We start from the raw sequence: 17161 nt of genomic DNA, 5'->3' as shown, positions 1-17161 counted from the left end.
CTTTTTACAATACATTAAAATATGTCTAACATCCTCTTCTACATTGCAAACCTCACATAATGGGGAGTCTACTGACTTCCATTTAAATAATACACTCCTAATTCGAGCATGGCCTGTTCTGAGCCTGAATATACTGATAGCCAGGTGTCTGACTGGGTGACATAGATCAGGAGGTGGGGTACCATAATCATACAAATCAAGGATCTGGTTCTGAGACCTTTGACCAAAAACCTCTTTCTCCTTCTCTTTTAGCAACTTATTATAATAACATAAAAAATCATTCACTGAATACTGACGTACTAAATTCTCCCCATACCTAGCACCCCATTTTGCCAGCTTATCTGCCTGCTCATTTCCCCTAATTCCAACATGTGCTGGTACCCATGTTGCTACAATCTCATACTTGGCCAATTTTTTTTGTGATGATCAAGATGAAAATCAGCGCTGATTTGTAAATCGGCGCCGAAAACTAGAAAACTTTTCAACCTCAAATCGACGCTTATTTCTTTTAAAATCGGCGCTGATTTGAAAATCAGTTCCTGAAATCAGCCACGTGTGCCCAGCCCTTTAATGTGCTTTTTCGGAAAAAAATGTACTAGACCAAAATTTTTAGCTTGTGTTGCGCTACGCACAGTACTCTACAAAACAAACAACCTCTTCCTTTGCCCTTCTTTTTTCTCTTTCCTCCTTTTTTTTATTTTATCATTGTAATTATTAATTTATTTCCTTGAAAAGCGAAAACATATAAAAAGAAAAAGATGTCGTCAATATAATACATAATACCCTAATCATTTTTTTCATCATATGAATAGTCAGATCGTCTCTACGAACAAAAACATATAATCTATGTTGTATAATCAAAGTTGTGGCTTCACCAATCGGAATTTTTAGATTCTGGGCTTTTTGGATAGTGAAACCGGTCCAAAATAGTCCCCAGATGGTTTTTCACTCCCACTTTCCAGCACTTCAGAGCTTCTACAATCATTTTGTTTTCAAGTTTATTAAAGTGAATTTTTATTATTTTTTTCTTTTCTTCCACCATTAAATTTTTTTTTGCCACAAAAGCTCTTAGAAACCAGAAGCTCACTTCAGCTTCTAGAAGAATCCAGCTCCTAGAAGCTCAATTGATCCTTTTTTCAAGATTGATCCGGGGTACTTTGGTCAGGCTTCATGTTCCAGATCGCATGCGAAGAAAACATAAACACAGAATCTGGAAGCCAAAATTCTGGGAGGTGTGGTCCCAGCTTAACTCTTTTCCTATTGGATTGTGCGGCTCCATTACGGCCATAAAAAAGCCCATTATCTAGGCTTATATATTTTTGATAAGCCCTAGACCTCGTTCCAGGTCTGCCAAAAAGCATATAAAAAGTAACTACTGCTGCGTTTTAGTTGAACCGATTGGAAGGAACTGTTGAATAAAATAGACCCTTAAGTTTTTAAAAGTGTCTCAAATATATTTTATATTATTAATATTATAATTTATGAGGCAAAGGCTTTAAAAAAAAACCCATCGAATTAGTGTTGCAGTTGCTTTCAATTCCTCCAGCTAAAAAGCAGCCATAGGTACTTTTTATACACTTGTTGGCCGATCTAGAACAAACACCTACATAACCAGGACCTAAACAGCTGAGCTACAAAATTTGGTTTTATTGGGTAAAAGATCAGGATACTCTTAGGCAAATCAGTTGTTAAGAAATTAAAATTTCAACAAAAGACTTCAGAGCCTAACATCGTTAAGGTCTCTAAGCAAATACTCAACCTCTTCCTCTTCAGCATCTTTTATTTCATCAAACCCCCTTTTTTCTTCGTTTTTGTTTTTCCCGAGGATTCCAGGAAACATAAGTACCGTGGTTGCATATTTCCTCTCTAGCACCAATCAAGGAGTAAACGGTTTCAACTGCAAGGCGGTTTGAGACTTCGTTTTGACAATTGAGATTGCGCTGAAAATGCGCTCGACACAAGCATATGAGTGTATAAGGGGCATGATAGAGAGCATGAATGTGTACAACTCTGAATATCTCGCTGAGCCAAGATCATTTTGAAGCTCATTAAGTTTCCCTCAAAAAAGCTCTGGACTATTAAAGTATTGAGCCCACTTATACTTGGACTTAGCAAGGATTGATCGCTACTGAGAGTTTAATTCTTCTAAAGATTGTCGATCGACAAGGTCAGGGAACATAACTAGTATTGGTACCAGGCTTTCTTTTCCAGAAGCAGCCACAACTGGATCAATGACTTTCCTTTTCTGCAATACCTGAAAGGTTGAAATGCAGTAGAATTGGATGCATTTGGGGAAATGGTGGGTGTGATAGGGGTGCTAGTTATCCTCCAAACATTTTTGACTATTAATAAGGGCACAAGCCCTTCTAATATTCAATCAAACGAGTCCTTTATAAAGTTTCTACAACATAGCTATCTATAAAAACCTTACATTCCCCAGGGCACAACTTAAAACCCTTGCCCTGAGGGCTCTGAGGAGGTTATCATCGTAAAAGGCCTAATTTCTAAAACTTTTAACTACGTTGAACAAAATGGCTATCTAAAAATTTTGATTGGATGTGTTTGGGGAAAAGGTCGGCGTGAGAGGGGAGTTAGTGTCCTTCAAATCACTTTCGAATATTAAAAAAAACACTATCCCTAAGAATTTCAAATCTATTGAGCCCTTTTTCAAATTTCTATGACAAAGATTCCAACAAAAACCTTATATACTCAAAGTGCATTACTTACAACCCTTGCCCTGAGGGCTGTGGGGGGGGGGGGGTGTCATCCACAAAAATATAATTTTCGAACCTTTCAACTACTTTGAACAAAATGGCTATCTCAGAATTTTGATTGGATGTGTCTGGATGAATTGTGGGCGTGGAAGGGGTGTTAGTTGCCTTCCTATCACTTTCGACTATTAAAAAGGGCACTAACCATTTCAATTTCCAATCAAATAAGTCCTTTTTGAAGTTTCTACGACAACGCTTTCTATAAAAACCTTATATGCCCCCAAGGCACAACTTACAACCCTAGCCCAGAGGGCTGCGGGGGGTTGTCATGCTCAAAGACCTAGTTTCCAGAAATTTAAAACTACGTTGAACGAAATGGCTATCTCAAAATTTTGCTTGGATGTGTTTGGGGAAAATTTGGGCGGGAGAGGGGGGTTGGATGCCATCCTATCACTTTCGACTGTTAAAAAGGGCACTAGCCATTTCAATTTCCAATCAAATAAACCCTTTTTGAAGTTTCTACGACAACGCTTTCTATGCCCCCAGGGCATAAATTACAACCCTTGGCCTGAGGGCTGTGGGGGGAGTTTCCTCCTGAAAAACATAATTTCTATCTGGATATTAACTGCGCTGAACAAAATGGCTATCTCAAAATTTTGATTGAATGTGCTTGGGGAAATTTGGGCGTGGAAGGGGTGTTAGTTGCCTTCCAATCATTTTCGACTATTTAATACGGCACTAGCCATTCCAATTTCCAATCGAATGAGCCCTTTTCGAAGTCTCTACGACAACTCCGTTGATACGAAGTGCCCTGGTATGGAAAAAAAATTCGATACGAACTGCCCCAAAAATGTTTGGGGGAATGGTGGGCGTGACAGTGGAGCTAGTTGCCTTCATGGTGGGCGTGACAGTGGGGCTACTTGCCTTCCAATTAGTTTAAACTTTTAAAAAGGACACTAACCCCTTGAATTTAATCGAATGAGCCCCTTTTCAAGTTTTTACGACAACGCTTTCTATAAAAACCTTATATGCCCCCTGGGCATAACTTACAACCCTTGCCCTGAAGACTGTGAAGGGAGTGTCCAGCTCAAAGATACGATTTCTGGACCTTTCAACTGCGTTGAACAAATTGGCCGCTCAAAATTTTGACTGGATGTGTTTGGGGAAATGGTGGACATTGAAGGGGTGTTAGTTGCCCTCCAATCACTTTCGACTATTAAAAAGAGCACTAGCCATTTCCATTTCCAATCGAATGAGCCCTTTTTGAAGTTTCTACGACAACGCTTTCTATAAAAACCTTATATGCCCTAGGGTATAACTTACAACCATTGCTCTGAGGGCTGTGGGGGGTGTCATCCTCAATGACCTAGTTTCCAGAACAACCAACTATGTGAACAAAATGGCTATCTGAAAATTTTGATTGGATGTGTTTTGGGGAAAAGGTGGGCGTGAGAGGGGGGTTAGTTGTCCTCCAGTCACTTTCGACTATTAAAAAGGGCACTAGCCCTTTGAATTTCCAATCGAATGAGCCTTTTTTGAAGATTCTACGACAACACTTTCTATAAAAATATTTTATGCCCCCAGGGCATAATTTACAACCCTTGCCCTGAGGGCTGTGGGGGATTGTCCACCTCAAAAACATAATTTTTATCTGGAAATCAACTAGGCTGAGCAAAATGGCTAACTAAAAATTTTGATTGGATGTGTTTGGGGAAACGGTGGGCGTGGAAGGGGTGTTAGTTGCCTTCCAATCACTTTTGACTATTAAAAAGGGCACTAGGCATCCCAATTTCCAATCGAATGAGCCCTTTTTGAAGTTTCTTCGACAACTCCTTCGATACGAAGTGCCCTGGTATGGAAAAAAAATACATTGTGCCAACATCGTTCTTTAATTAGGCAGCGCGATTGCGCTGCCTATGATAAAACGGATTATATTATTATTGTTAGAACGTTTTGAAAAATTTAGGTTTTACTTTTGAGAAATAACGTACCTTCTTGCCTTAAGTAGTATCCTATGCTTCGAAAGTATTTGTCAATTGATACCTGTAACTTAAACATTTCAGACACATTTTCTTAAAATATGTTCTAATTTTTTGCTATTGTTAGAACTTTTTAATAAACTTAGGTTTCAGTTTTGAGAAATAATGTACCTTAATGCCTCAAACAGCATCGCACGCTTAACAAGTTTATCTCAAGTAACTTATGGACCATGAACATTTGCTTAAATACATCCGATTTTATTAAGATTGTTAGAGTGTTTTAAGAAACATTGGACCCTCATCTCTCAAACGCCATCCTATATTTAAGAAGTATAACTCAAATAGCTTGTGGATCATGAACATTTCAAACACATTTACTTAAGCTTTAACCAACTTTTTTACTATTTTTAGAACGTTTAAAAAAAAAACTTAGGTTTGAATTGGGAGAAACATCGTACCTTTATCCCTCAAATGTTAACCTATCATAGGCAGTGCAATAGTGCTGCCTAAGAAAACAGCGATGTGGGCATTGTATATTTATACATTTATTTTTTGTTCCTAGACCACGGCACTTCGTATAGAAAGAGTTGTCGTAGAAACTTAAAAAGGGCTGATTCGATTATAAATTGACAGGGCTAGTGCCCTTTGTAATAGTTGAAAGTGATTGGAGGGCAACCAACCCAACTCCCACGCCCATCATTTTCCCAAACACATCCAATCAAATTTTGATATAGCCATTTTTTTCAGCGTAGTTGAGAAGTCTAGAAATTATGTATTTGAGGATTACAACCCCCCCCCCCTACACAGCCTTTGGGGCAAGGGTCTTAAGTTATGAACTGGGGGCATATAGGGTTTTTATAGAAAAGGTGGTTGTAGAGGGGGCTCGTTCAATCGGCAATCGGAAGTTCTAGTGCTATTTTTAAGAGTCAAAGTGATTGAAAGGTAGCCCCCCCCCAAGTGTCTCAGTTTCCCGATTGGAGAGTAGCAAGCCCCCCTCCCACGTTCATCATTTCCCAAAATACGCCAAATCAAAATTTTGAGATGCCCATTTGGTTCAGCGTAGTCGAAAGGTCTGAAAATTATGTCTTTTAGGAAGACAACCCCACCCCCCCACACACACACACACAGTCCTCAGCACAAGGGTTGTAAGTAATGCCAAATAAGGTTCTTATGAGAGGGGGGGTGACATAAACTTTGAAGGCGTTTATTGAAGTGGAAATCAGAAGTTCTAGTGCCCTTTTTAAGAGTCAAAGAGATCAGAAGGCCGCCTTCATCCCCCTCCCCCAACGCATTTTCCCCGAATGCAACTGATAGAAATTTTGAGATGGCCATATGTTGGTGTAAAAATTTCTAAAAGAGCTCATTCGACTGAAAGGGCTAGTGTCCTCTTTAATAGTGAAAACTGATTGGAAGGAAAAATCCCCCCCCCCGCCGCATGACCATTATTTCTTCAAACACATCCAATCAAAATTTTGAGATAGCCAATTTGTTCAGCGTAGTTGAAAGGCCTTGAAATTGTGTCTTTGAGGATGACAATCCCTCAGAGCCCTCAGCGCAAGGGTGGTGAGCTATGCAGCGAGGGCATACAAGGTTTTTATAGAAAGGGTGGTCGTATAAACCTTGGAAGGGCTCATTAGATTGGAAGTCGGAAGTTCCAGTGCCTTTTTTAATCATCAAAGTAATCGGAGGGCTTCCATTTCCCCCATCTCGCATTTTCCCCAAATGCATCTGATAGAAATCTTGGGACAGCCATTTGTTCAAAAATAGTAAACAATTATATAACAAGGCCTTTGGGGTTGACAGAATCTCCGGAATCTGGAAGTAAGTGTTGTAAGTTATCCCCAAGGGACATATAATGCTTTTATGGAAGGTTTTATTGGTCGTGTGAACTTTAGAAAAGGATCATTTGATTGGAAATGTATAGTTCTAGTTCCCTTTTATGAGTCAAAAGCGATAGAGAGCAACTATCCCTCCTCCCTTATTCCTCTTTTCCCGAAACGTATTCAAGTAAAATTGTGAGGTAGCCATTTTGTTACTTATAGTCCAAAAATCTTATAACAAAGATGGGCACAATCCTTCAGAGCCCAGGGGCAAGGATTTTAAGTTATGCCCCAAGGCATATAAAGTTCTTATGGAACGGGTGGTTGCATAAACTTAGGATCAGATGAAGCTCATTTGATTGGAAGCCGGAAGTTTTAGTGTTTTTTTTTTTAAGAGTCAAAAGCGAATAAAGGGCAATCAGCCTTCCCCAGCCGATCATTCCCCCAAACACATCCGATAAAAATTTTAAAAGCTTTTATGTTCAGTATTGTTGAAAGGTCCTGCTAAATGTCTTAAGGTATGTCAACCTCCCCACATTCCTCAGCGCAAGTGCTGAAGTTAGGTAATTCATTCATTATTTTCATTTAGTATTTGTTATTGAGAAAGGTATGCTTGTTTGAACTTTACTTTACAAGAAGACGAAGCGCATTCAGGTTAGCTTATCAATAATGTTGAGGGTAGTAAACTAAATCAAGAGATTTTATTTGTATAAAAATTGTCAAAGGAGCGTAACTCAGGAATATCTGAGTATATTAATTTGGAAAATTCAAAAAAATGATAAGGGAGGTGGTCATAAGGGCAATATTTGCATGCTACCAATACCACCACTACTACTACTACTACTATCACACCCCTACATTCACATGTTTGAGGGAAAATTCGAACTAAATCAAAAGACGCTTTCTGCATGCGCATTATAAAAAAAACGTATCTCAAGAATTGAAGGGGTCTTTATATTTGTTAGAGATATTATCTGCCAATGCCTTTTTTATTTCGCCTGCGATTACATCGTCTATTAATCCATTATTTTAACATAGGTAGCAGTTCCGACATTTAGATAAAATAAGACTTATGAGTATGACATTGCTAAGGTAGTAAGCCTGTCTTCTCCTTGCCTGCTTTCAAATGCTATTACCAGAACGATAATGAAACGATTTATCAACCAGTAACGTGTTACCAGAAGCATAAAGAAGAAGTTTGCTTTTGGAGTAAACTATTAGCTTTAGGTTGCATTATCTTCGAGCACTAACTTCTCTGGAAATGTTTCTCTGCCATATCCACCGTTACAAAAGTTGAATTTTTTTTTTTTTTTGGTACTTCAAAGAAATTTAATCTCTCACTTTTATGACAAGGCATGCAAACTTTCCATTAATGTCTCAATTAGCGCTTGTTTCATGGTTCTAATATTCGTCTTTACAAGCATCTAGTGCTACGATAACGATATCATGTACAAACACTTTCTTGAGGCAATTCCTATTTACCTTTACAACAAGATTTAGGTGTTTATTTTACCAATAAACTATCAGTACTGATTAAAAGCTTACAGTAAATGAAACACATTTTTATACTTTTAGGGTGACTGCGCTTCCATGTTAACCGAGCAAGCTTACAACGAGAATAGATTCTAAATTTACCACATGACCTTGCAATGTTGCTTAAATGTCGTCCCCAGGGTTGCCAACCCTAGTGATGTTTTTTTGTTTCCTAGCTATTTTGTTCTCGCTAGTAATTTATTTTGATTTTTGTTCTATAACTAGTGATTTTTCTCAAATTCATCGATTTTTCGTGATATAGCGTGTAGATTCATGATTCAATCAAATAAATCATGCAAGAAGCTAATTAATAAAAAAAGCACAAAATAGCTATTCACTACCGTTCCTAATATATTCCAGATTAGCATTTATGCAAATATACCGCCTTTGAAACTTCCGATTTCCCACCATGCGTCCATATCAGATTTAGACATGTAGATCCCAGAGCATTATCATCAAGATGATACGCGAAGCTATTTAATCTGAAAATTCCAGAAATGTTCTATACTTTATATTTCACAACATTCGCTCAGGTCGAACTTTGTCTTCAAATTTATGATTTTATACTCTCTATAATCTATCAGTTCCAAATTAGATTTTCATTTTTTTAAACATTTGAAAGTAGAGAAGATAATGGATATGAATACACCCTCTGCATCAACAAATAGAAAAGAAATGGAGTCATAGAAAAATAAGAAGGTAGGTATACATTAATATAATTTTCTGGATGAAAAAAGAAATCATTGAAAAAAAATAGCACTCAGTGCTTTTTATAATAAGATTTGTAACTTAACTAGATAGGTGAAATCGATTGTAGTTTATGATTGAAGACGATTGGGACTAAAAGGGGAGGTATCTAATCCGAGAGTTGTTCAATGGTTTTATTTTTACTTCTAATATATAATTGAAATTCCAATAATTCTTCAAATTCTCTTATTTGTAACTATAAGCGCAGATAACGTCATATTCTTTAAGTTTTTGGATTCATGTGCTAACATATCAAATAGTTGGAGGCAACGAACTATAAGAATGGAGGCTCAATAGTAACCGAAACTCTAAAAACGGAATTTTGATATCAATCGATATATCATAGGATTATTATGCTGATTCATTAAGCTTAGTGCTACCCATAAAAAGCTACGAATCTGCGAAAATTCGCTTGATATTCTTAATAGGGAGTAAACACCCCCTGAAAGTAAAATAATTTTAATTATAATCACACCATGAGATTCAGCGTATCAAAGAACTCTACTGTACAGGCTTCAAGCTCCTGTCGGCAAAATATTTTAATTTGGTAATTATTTGCGAGAAGAAAAATCACGGATGCGTGTCATTTGTTTTCCCGGAGGTGATCGTATACAACCAACAGTCATAGAACATCGGGAGAGGGCCCATTTAACGGAACTTAAAATTTCTAGTACCTCTTTTATTTGACCAAAAGGATCAGAGTGCTACTAGCCCCCCCTCTCGCGTCCATTTTTTCCCTAAAATTGTTCTATCAATAGTTTAAGACATCCATTTTGCTTAGCACAGTTGAAAGTTTCCAAAACTTTACCTTTAGATTTAAAATGGCCCCCCGCATCCTCTGGGGATAAAAGTATACTATAGATAACTTCTCAGGCTGAATTGTCGGCAAGAAATTTTACACAGGGGAGGGAGGAATTTTCAGCAAGGATTGAATTGTCCTAGATGAATTTTTAGGGGGGGGGATATTTTCGTGGGAGGAACATTCCACGAAGGAGTGTTCCATCAGGGGAGAGATTTTTTCGTACAGGTTGAGCCAGATTTACCGGCAAGTACTCATTCAGTCTCTGACCAGTTCACATCTTAAAAACAAAAGTACATTTCATGGATAATTTTTTACTTGTGGATAAACCTAGGTACGGAGCCAATTGATTTTGCGTAAAAAGAAATTATCAAGCTAAAATCTGATTACACAAGTGACTTTTATTTGATTACTGCTTAAGGATTATTCATAGATTGCGTCTTTGTATCAGTATTCTGAAATATTTCCATTCGTATCACCCGTTAAAATGCTTGATCTACTCGCAATTTACTGGAAAATAATTTGAAATTACCATATTTATTGTCAAACTAAATGATAAGTAATTATTTATTTTCATTACTACGCTCCAGTCGAAATTCAAGCCTTTTGACGTTGTTCTCGCTAGTTTCAAAAATTACCCCCCTTGGCCGGCAATTGTTTTGCAATCAAAAACTGGTGCGAAAGGATTATGGAGACATACAGTTTTATGCTACGGCGATCATTCTGAGCACCAAGTGGCAGAGTCTAATTTGAAATTACTTTCGGATAACCCTAGTGCTTGCAAAAGAACAGAAAAAGATGTTGGTAAAGCATTTACCGAATTAGACTCGTTTCCAGACATTTATAAATCGTCATCACCTACTTATCTAGCATTAAACCCAGCGAGTGTTATTGCAGAAGACTCACTGGCACCTAGCCTAATCCTGCAAAAAATAGCTTTTACCCAGGATGAATTAAATCGGACACAAGTGAATCTTACAGCTGAGAGTTCCCGTCAAGTTAAGGCTAAACTATCAGACCCTGATACAGCAAATCAAGCAATTGATATTATAGTAAAAAAAAATTCATGATGCTATTTCCGTTGATTAGGCCTACAACCCAAAATTCCAAGAAATAGAAAAAATCACTCAAAGGACTATTTGCAATGGTTAAAAGCTTGGAAAGTAGGATTTTGTCATTGGAATCGAAAGTGGATGATTTTGAACAAGAAAAGATGTTGGATTGCTTAGTGATGAATGGAGTAAGGCAGAGGCCTGGAATTGATCTAAAGAAAGAAGTATCGGTTATCATTAAAGGCAAGATGCTGGTCCGTGGTTTTGAAGTCAATTTATATTGTAAATGTTTATTGATTTAGTTTGAATGACTCTAACGATCACTCTAAAGTGTCTCCAGTGCTAATACGCTTCAAAAATGTGGAATTAGCTCGAGTTGTTTTCAAAGAAAAGACTAAACTAGCAAAGAGTGGAATATTTTTATCAGAATCGCTAAACAAAAAAGCGTCGTGAAATTTTAAATGCGGCAAGAGATTGCTTCGGTAAATTTAATGTATGGACTGACCACGGGCAAATTTTGGCCAAACCACCTGGTAAATCAATTATACGAAGTATTCGATAAGTTGCAGATTGTGCTTAGGTATATTTTTTTATTTTTTTTTTGTGCCTGTATATTTTATGATTTAATGCCATATGTAAAATCTATTGTCTTTTTTTACTGGCAAATTAGAAATGCCCCCAGTTGTAGGACGACTTTTTGAGCTTGAAAATAACCCGTTAGATGTTTTAAGCATTATCAATAATTCTATCGGACATGTCAACAGTGATTTGACCACAGTGAACCACACAGTAATTAGTAAATATGTTTCTAGTTCTGAGGGAGGCTGTCAAGCGGGATGGATATTTTTCAGGGTTCCAGTTGAATATCCAGGGTCTTTGTTCTTCAATTGACCATCTAAAACAGATTGTTTCTGATGGGCTACCTAACGTTGTTTGTTTATGCGCGACATTTTTAGATTCTAAAAATGATATGCTTTTGAATTTGCCAGTTTATAAAATAGAACGAATGAATCAACAAAGTTTAACCAAAGATGGTCTTGCTTTTTATTTCTCTAAAAATATACAATATTATGTAAGAATGGATATATCCAGAATATCAAGGATGTCTATAAGTCACTTTCCGCTGATATTAACTGTGAAGGTAAGGATTAAATTGTTGGTATTATTTATCGATCTCCTAGTGGCTCTATTCCATTGTTTCTACACACCCTTAATGATCTACTGGATACCATCCTAAAACAGTCGACTGAATTAATTATTATGGGAGATTTTAATATAAATTTGATGGATATAAAGTCTTCTGTATCTTTGGATTTTTTGTCGTCCATGCTTGCCGCAGGTACTTTACCTTCTGTATGTATCCCATCTCGCATAACAGAGAGTACGTCATCTCTGATTGACAATATTTTCTGTACGGGCACCTTGATCCAAAATTATGTTTTAGTGAGCGACATTTCCGATCATTTCCCTGTTTATTCTAGATAATGTTTTGATAAACTGACTATTGAGAGGACTTGTGAGTCTGGTAAGAGGCCTTTTAGGTTTGGTGAAGTGGAATTGATGCTTCTTAGGTCAAGATTGGCAGAAATTTCTTGGGGTGGTTTTGAGAGTGATTCTGATTTTTGTAATGTATTTGATACTTCTTATGAGTCTATTAAAGACGCTGTTCTTGATATTTGTTCTGTTTCACCTTCTAATCGAAAGTCTAAGAATGCTTTTCCTCTAAATCCTTGGATGACCCCTGGTCTCCTTAGGAGTTGTAGGAGAAAAAATAATCCCTGGAGGGCCTTTAAGTCTGCTAGCCCTTCAATGAAAGCTATTTGCTTTCAGCGATTTAAAATTTATAGGAATATTTATAATTCTGTGTGTCGAAAGGCCAAGTCCCAGTATTATTTTAATCGTTTTTCAGATTGTGGTAAAGATATACGAAAAACTTGGCAGGTTATAAATTCTGTGCTTAAGCCCTCTTTTCAGTCTCCATTAGTCCCTTCTTTTTTGGATCTCGACGGCAAAATCATCGAAGGTTAACTGAATGTTCAAGATGCATTTACTTTATATTTTGCAAATATTGGTAAAAGGACAGCTTCGGCTGTTAGTTCTTCTCCTTCAGGATCCAAATTCAGGTCTTATCTTGGGCCACCTTGTATGAAGTCAATGTTTTTGGAACCAGCGACGGAGAAAGAAATAGCTAAAATTGTTATGGGATTGAAAAATTGTTCGTCGTCTGGCCCTAATAATATTCCTACTAAAGTAATTAAGTTCATACTTCCTTCCATTATTTATCCCTTAACAAATCTTATTAACCTCTCCTTTCAGCATGGTATTTTCCCGAGTAGTCTCAAGCGTGCTCGATTCATCATATTATATAAGGGGGGGGGGGGACATGAAAGGATCCAGCCAACTATCGGCCAATTTATGTGTTGTCTGTGTTTAGAACAATATTTGAGAAGGCGATGCTTTCTCGTCTTAACAATTTTCTTACTTCTAAATATTTTTTTCACTATTTTCAATTTGGTTTTCGAGCAAATCATTCGACTGAGCATGCTTGTGCAGTTTTACTGAATTATCTTCACTCTGCCATAGACTCCCATTTGATTCCTGCTGCTTTGTTTCTGGATGTTCGTAAAGCCTTTGATTCTTTAACCCACAGTGTTCTTCTATTTAAACTTTCTCATTTTGGCGTAAGAGGTAGTGCGTTTTATTGGTTCAAGTCTTTCTTGTCTGGTCGAATAATTTCTGTTGATCCACTTTTTCGCTCACCATCAAGTGTTGACCAGGGGGTCCCTCAAGGGTCAGTTTTAGGGCCGGCACTGTTTTTAATTTATATAAATGACCTAATTTTTGCAGTTAGAAATAAAAATCCTCTTTATTGCTGTCGTCTATGTCATCCAACAGTCTCCCTTACCCATAACTATAGTTTGCATACCTCGGATTCGCTTGTTACTTTTGCCGATGATACCACCCTTATTACTTCTGGGAGAACAGAGGATGAGGTTCGTACAAAGGTAGTGGACCTCTTTGAGAGAGTTTCAATTTGGTTTGATGCTAACTCTCTTGCCTTAAATGTTTCTAAAACTAGTTTTGTAGTTTTTTCTCGTATATCCCAGGCTTGTCCACAATTATCTGAAATTCATATATACAAAGGCTTTATTAGTAAACCAAAGGATGGCCATGTCCTTTTCCTAGGTATCCTCCTAGATGAAAATTTATCTTTTAAACACCATATTGATTTGATTAAAATGAAGGTATACAGAAACCTCGGTATTCTAAGAAAACTAAAACATATCTTTCAGGACCAATTCTAAGAATCCTATTTCATAGCTTAATTCATTCTTATGTTTCCTATTGTTCAGTCATATGGATGTCTACTTTCCCTTTCTTTTCTCAAACCGCTTTCGAATACTTATGATAAAGCTATAAATATTATCCAGGATGTAAATCGTTCGGCAACTAAACCGTTACTTCACATTAAAAAACTGTATATTATTTCCTGTGCGTCTTTCGCTTTTATTCAGCTCCATGGTGATATTTCTAGGTCCATTAGGTTTAAGTCTTCTTTTGTATCTGATCAGTCAAATTATCAACTCCGTAGTTATCTAAATATCGAAATTCCACATACACCAACAATAAGATCCAATTTTAATCCTCTTGTTGCGTGTCATTTGACATGGAACACCATTCCCGATTCGGCTCGAGAATGCCACTCGTTTGGCACCTTCAAAAGACTAGTAAAAAAATATTTGTTTTCATGTGGTTAATTTTCTTTACTTTTGCCTGCTGCCAATAGTTTTTTTTCATTTAATTATTTTTTTTTTATTTTTTTATTTTTTCTAGATTTTGTGATTCACTTTAGTTTGATAAAGCTTATTTAGTGAAATCTCCTTTTTTTTATAGATGTTGTGATTCACTGTAGTTTGATAAAGCTTATTTAGTGAACTCTCCTTATTTTTTTTTTTTTTTCGTTTTATTAATAAAAGGATTTAAAAATTAAAATTTAAAATGCTTATGTTCATATGTTTAAATATTATTGTTATGTTTATGTTGTGTAAATATTTAGAGTTTAAATGTTTAATGTTTATTTTATATTTTCATAATCCCCCTCCTACAGGCCATGGAGCCTTTGTGGGGATTTGTAGATTGTTATGTAATTATTTTACTGGTATATGGAAAATAAATCTATCTATTTATCTATCTATCTATCTATTGTTTGAAAAACGATTAGAAATTAAACATAAGAAGAACAAAAACTATCAACTGGAAGTAAGGAGAAACATTAAAGTTAAAAACGAACAAAAAAATTATTCAATATATGAAGAAGTTTCCCCCTTCATCAATACCTTGCTCTTTACGCTAAAGTTTGACTGTTTATCGAGATTTTTTAAGAACAACTCTTGAAACACAAGGACTGTTTAATTAGAGTAGGATGTTTTTTTTTAAAAGTGCTAAACACTTTGGCCTGAAGAGCAAGCTATTGAGGAGGTGGAGGGAACTCCTTTATAAACGGAATTATTTCTGTTCGTTTCTAGTTTGAGTGCTGCTCTTTACTTTCAGCTGAAAAGACTTGTTTTTTAAAAAAAATGTAGAATTGCCTCTATCTATAATATCATCCTGACTTCTCTCGTTATTTTCGCTTTTCTATAAATTTTTTTAACTAAGGATTATTACTGAAATTAATCGTATTTCACGCAACACCAGCGCTATTTGTGGGACATTAATCACTGTATTGGTATGCTGGTGGCTCCACGAATTATCTGCTACAAGTAGGATAAAGTAAATTCGAACAATATATGTATGTTTTCTCACATTTAGAAATTTTGTGTGCACATATTAGCGGTATCAACCTATATTCTTTTTCTATTGTTATCAGTTTTAACAAGCAGTACAAGGAGACCAAGCTTTGCTCCGTACTAGGAATTTTTGACATAAAAATGACGTTCAGTGTACCCCGGAACCTCCAGAAATGTATATCCCCAACACCCTAATTCACTCAATAAAATACTTCTGTGTAATTTTTCTAGATTACGTTTTTTAGCCAAGATACAAAGGGGGAGACAATTTTCAAGCTCTGATCGAATCCCTGGCAAGTTTCAATTAATGTAAGGTTTCTGCCACAATGGTGCCAAAGATTTTCTGGATTTCTTTTATCAAACAATGTCCGATGGGTAAGTAGATAACTAACTTTATTTTTCAAAAGCTGACAATGGGATTTAGTTAATTCTGGGAAAATAATTAAATAATTTCCAGCGGAGAATATACCGCGGAGTAGAATATCCACAGGAGTGGGGGGGGGGTAAATTTTCGGGGGAAATTTGCTCGCGGAGTTTTTTTTTTCGGCAATAAAAGTGGTGTGTTTTTTATAGTCTAAAGGAGGAATTTGTCTATTAGGTCCATATTTTATTCTTGTGAAGTTCTATGCTGTTTTTAGACTTATTTCTCACGAATCGTAAGTTAATCATCCAAATAATACTAGTTGAAAGAAAAACAGGAAATTTTTGTATGATTTATAAGCTATACGCAGGCATTAGATGGGCTGACATAGAACTATATTTAGAAAGAGCACTGACGAGGGGGGGGGCTGCTATTTTTTATTTTGCCACTTGATATCCGTGTTTCAAGATAAATCAGACAGAGAGTTCGTGGTAACGAACTAGGAGTAAGGAGTAACTCGGCCTAATAGTAACCAAAACTCCTAAAAGAACAAACTGAGTAAAAACAAATACACCAAAGAATTAGATTTTTATGTTGATTCCCAATTCAGAAAACCCATCAAGATAAATAAAAGTTCAAATAGGGATAAAATCCTTTTAATCAGCAGTAATAAATTTCAAAAAAATGCTAAATATTTCGGTCGCATATGTAGTTATCGTCATCAGTTGTAAAACTAAACTAAAACAATTAAAAACAATAATTGATATACGAAATAAAATAAAACTACATAATGTTAAATAATCTAATTCTTTCCAAAGCAAAAACGGACGCTAGTCTCTTTGAACTTCTTAGATCCGGTTCATTAGCATTGAATAAACTAACATTTGGACACAGGTTAAATGCATTGGGTGTACTCTATCAGATTTTAATAAATTATCGTAGATAGAGTTCAAACCAAATTCACCCGTGTCACGATTTAAGAAAATAAAATTTTCTTAATTTCAAAAGTTTTGCAAAAGTTTTGCTTTAAAGCCCTGTCCCTAAAAATCAAAGATACATTATCAAACAAATTAAAATGGTGTAAAATTAAAAATATGTTCTGAAAGGGCTGAAGTGAAATCTTCAGGATTAGGATTTTGCTTTAAAGTCAATGAAATAGAATCTTTATGCTGTGGCAATATCATTTCCAAATGTTGGTTAGTACGTCCCACATATGAACTTCCGCAAGTATATGGGATCTGATAGACCTCACTTTGTTGCCCCAATGAAGTTAGATCCTTCCCAGAATTTAGAAAATTATCCAAATTATTATTACTCTTTATTATTATTTGAAAAAAAACTACGTTTTCTAAAGAGTTAAAGAGGCTGAGTC

The sequence above is a fragment of the Artemia sp. Qi Xiang Cuo genome, chromosome 4 (genome assembly GCF_049724085.1).
Source record: "Artemia sp. Qi Xiang Cuo chromosome 4, ASM4972408v1, whole genome shotgun sequence".
Lineage (NCBI taxonomy): Eukaryota > Metazoa > Arthropoda > Branchiopoda > Anostraca > Artemiidae > Artemia > Artemia sp. Qi Xiang Cuo.
The sequence above is the reverse complement of the archived record's forward strand: the minus strand, read 5'-3'. Positions refer to the sequence as shown.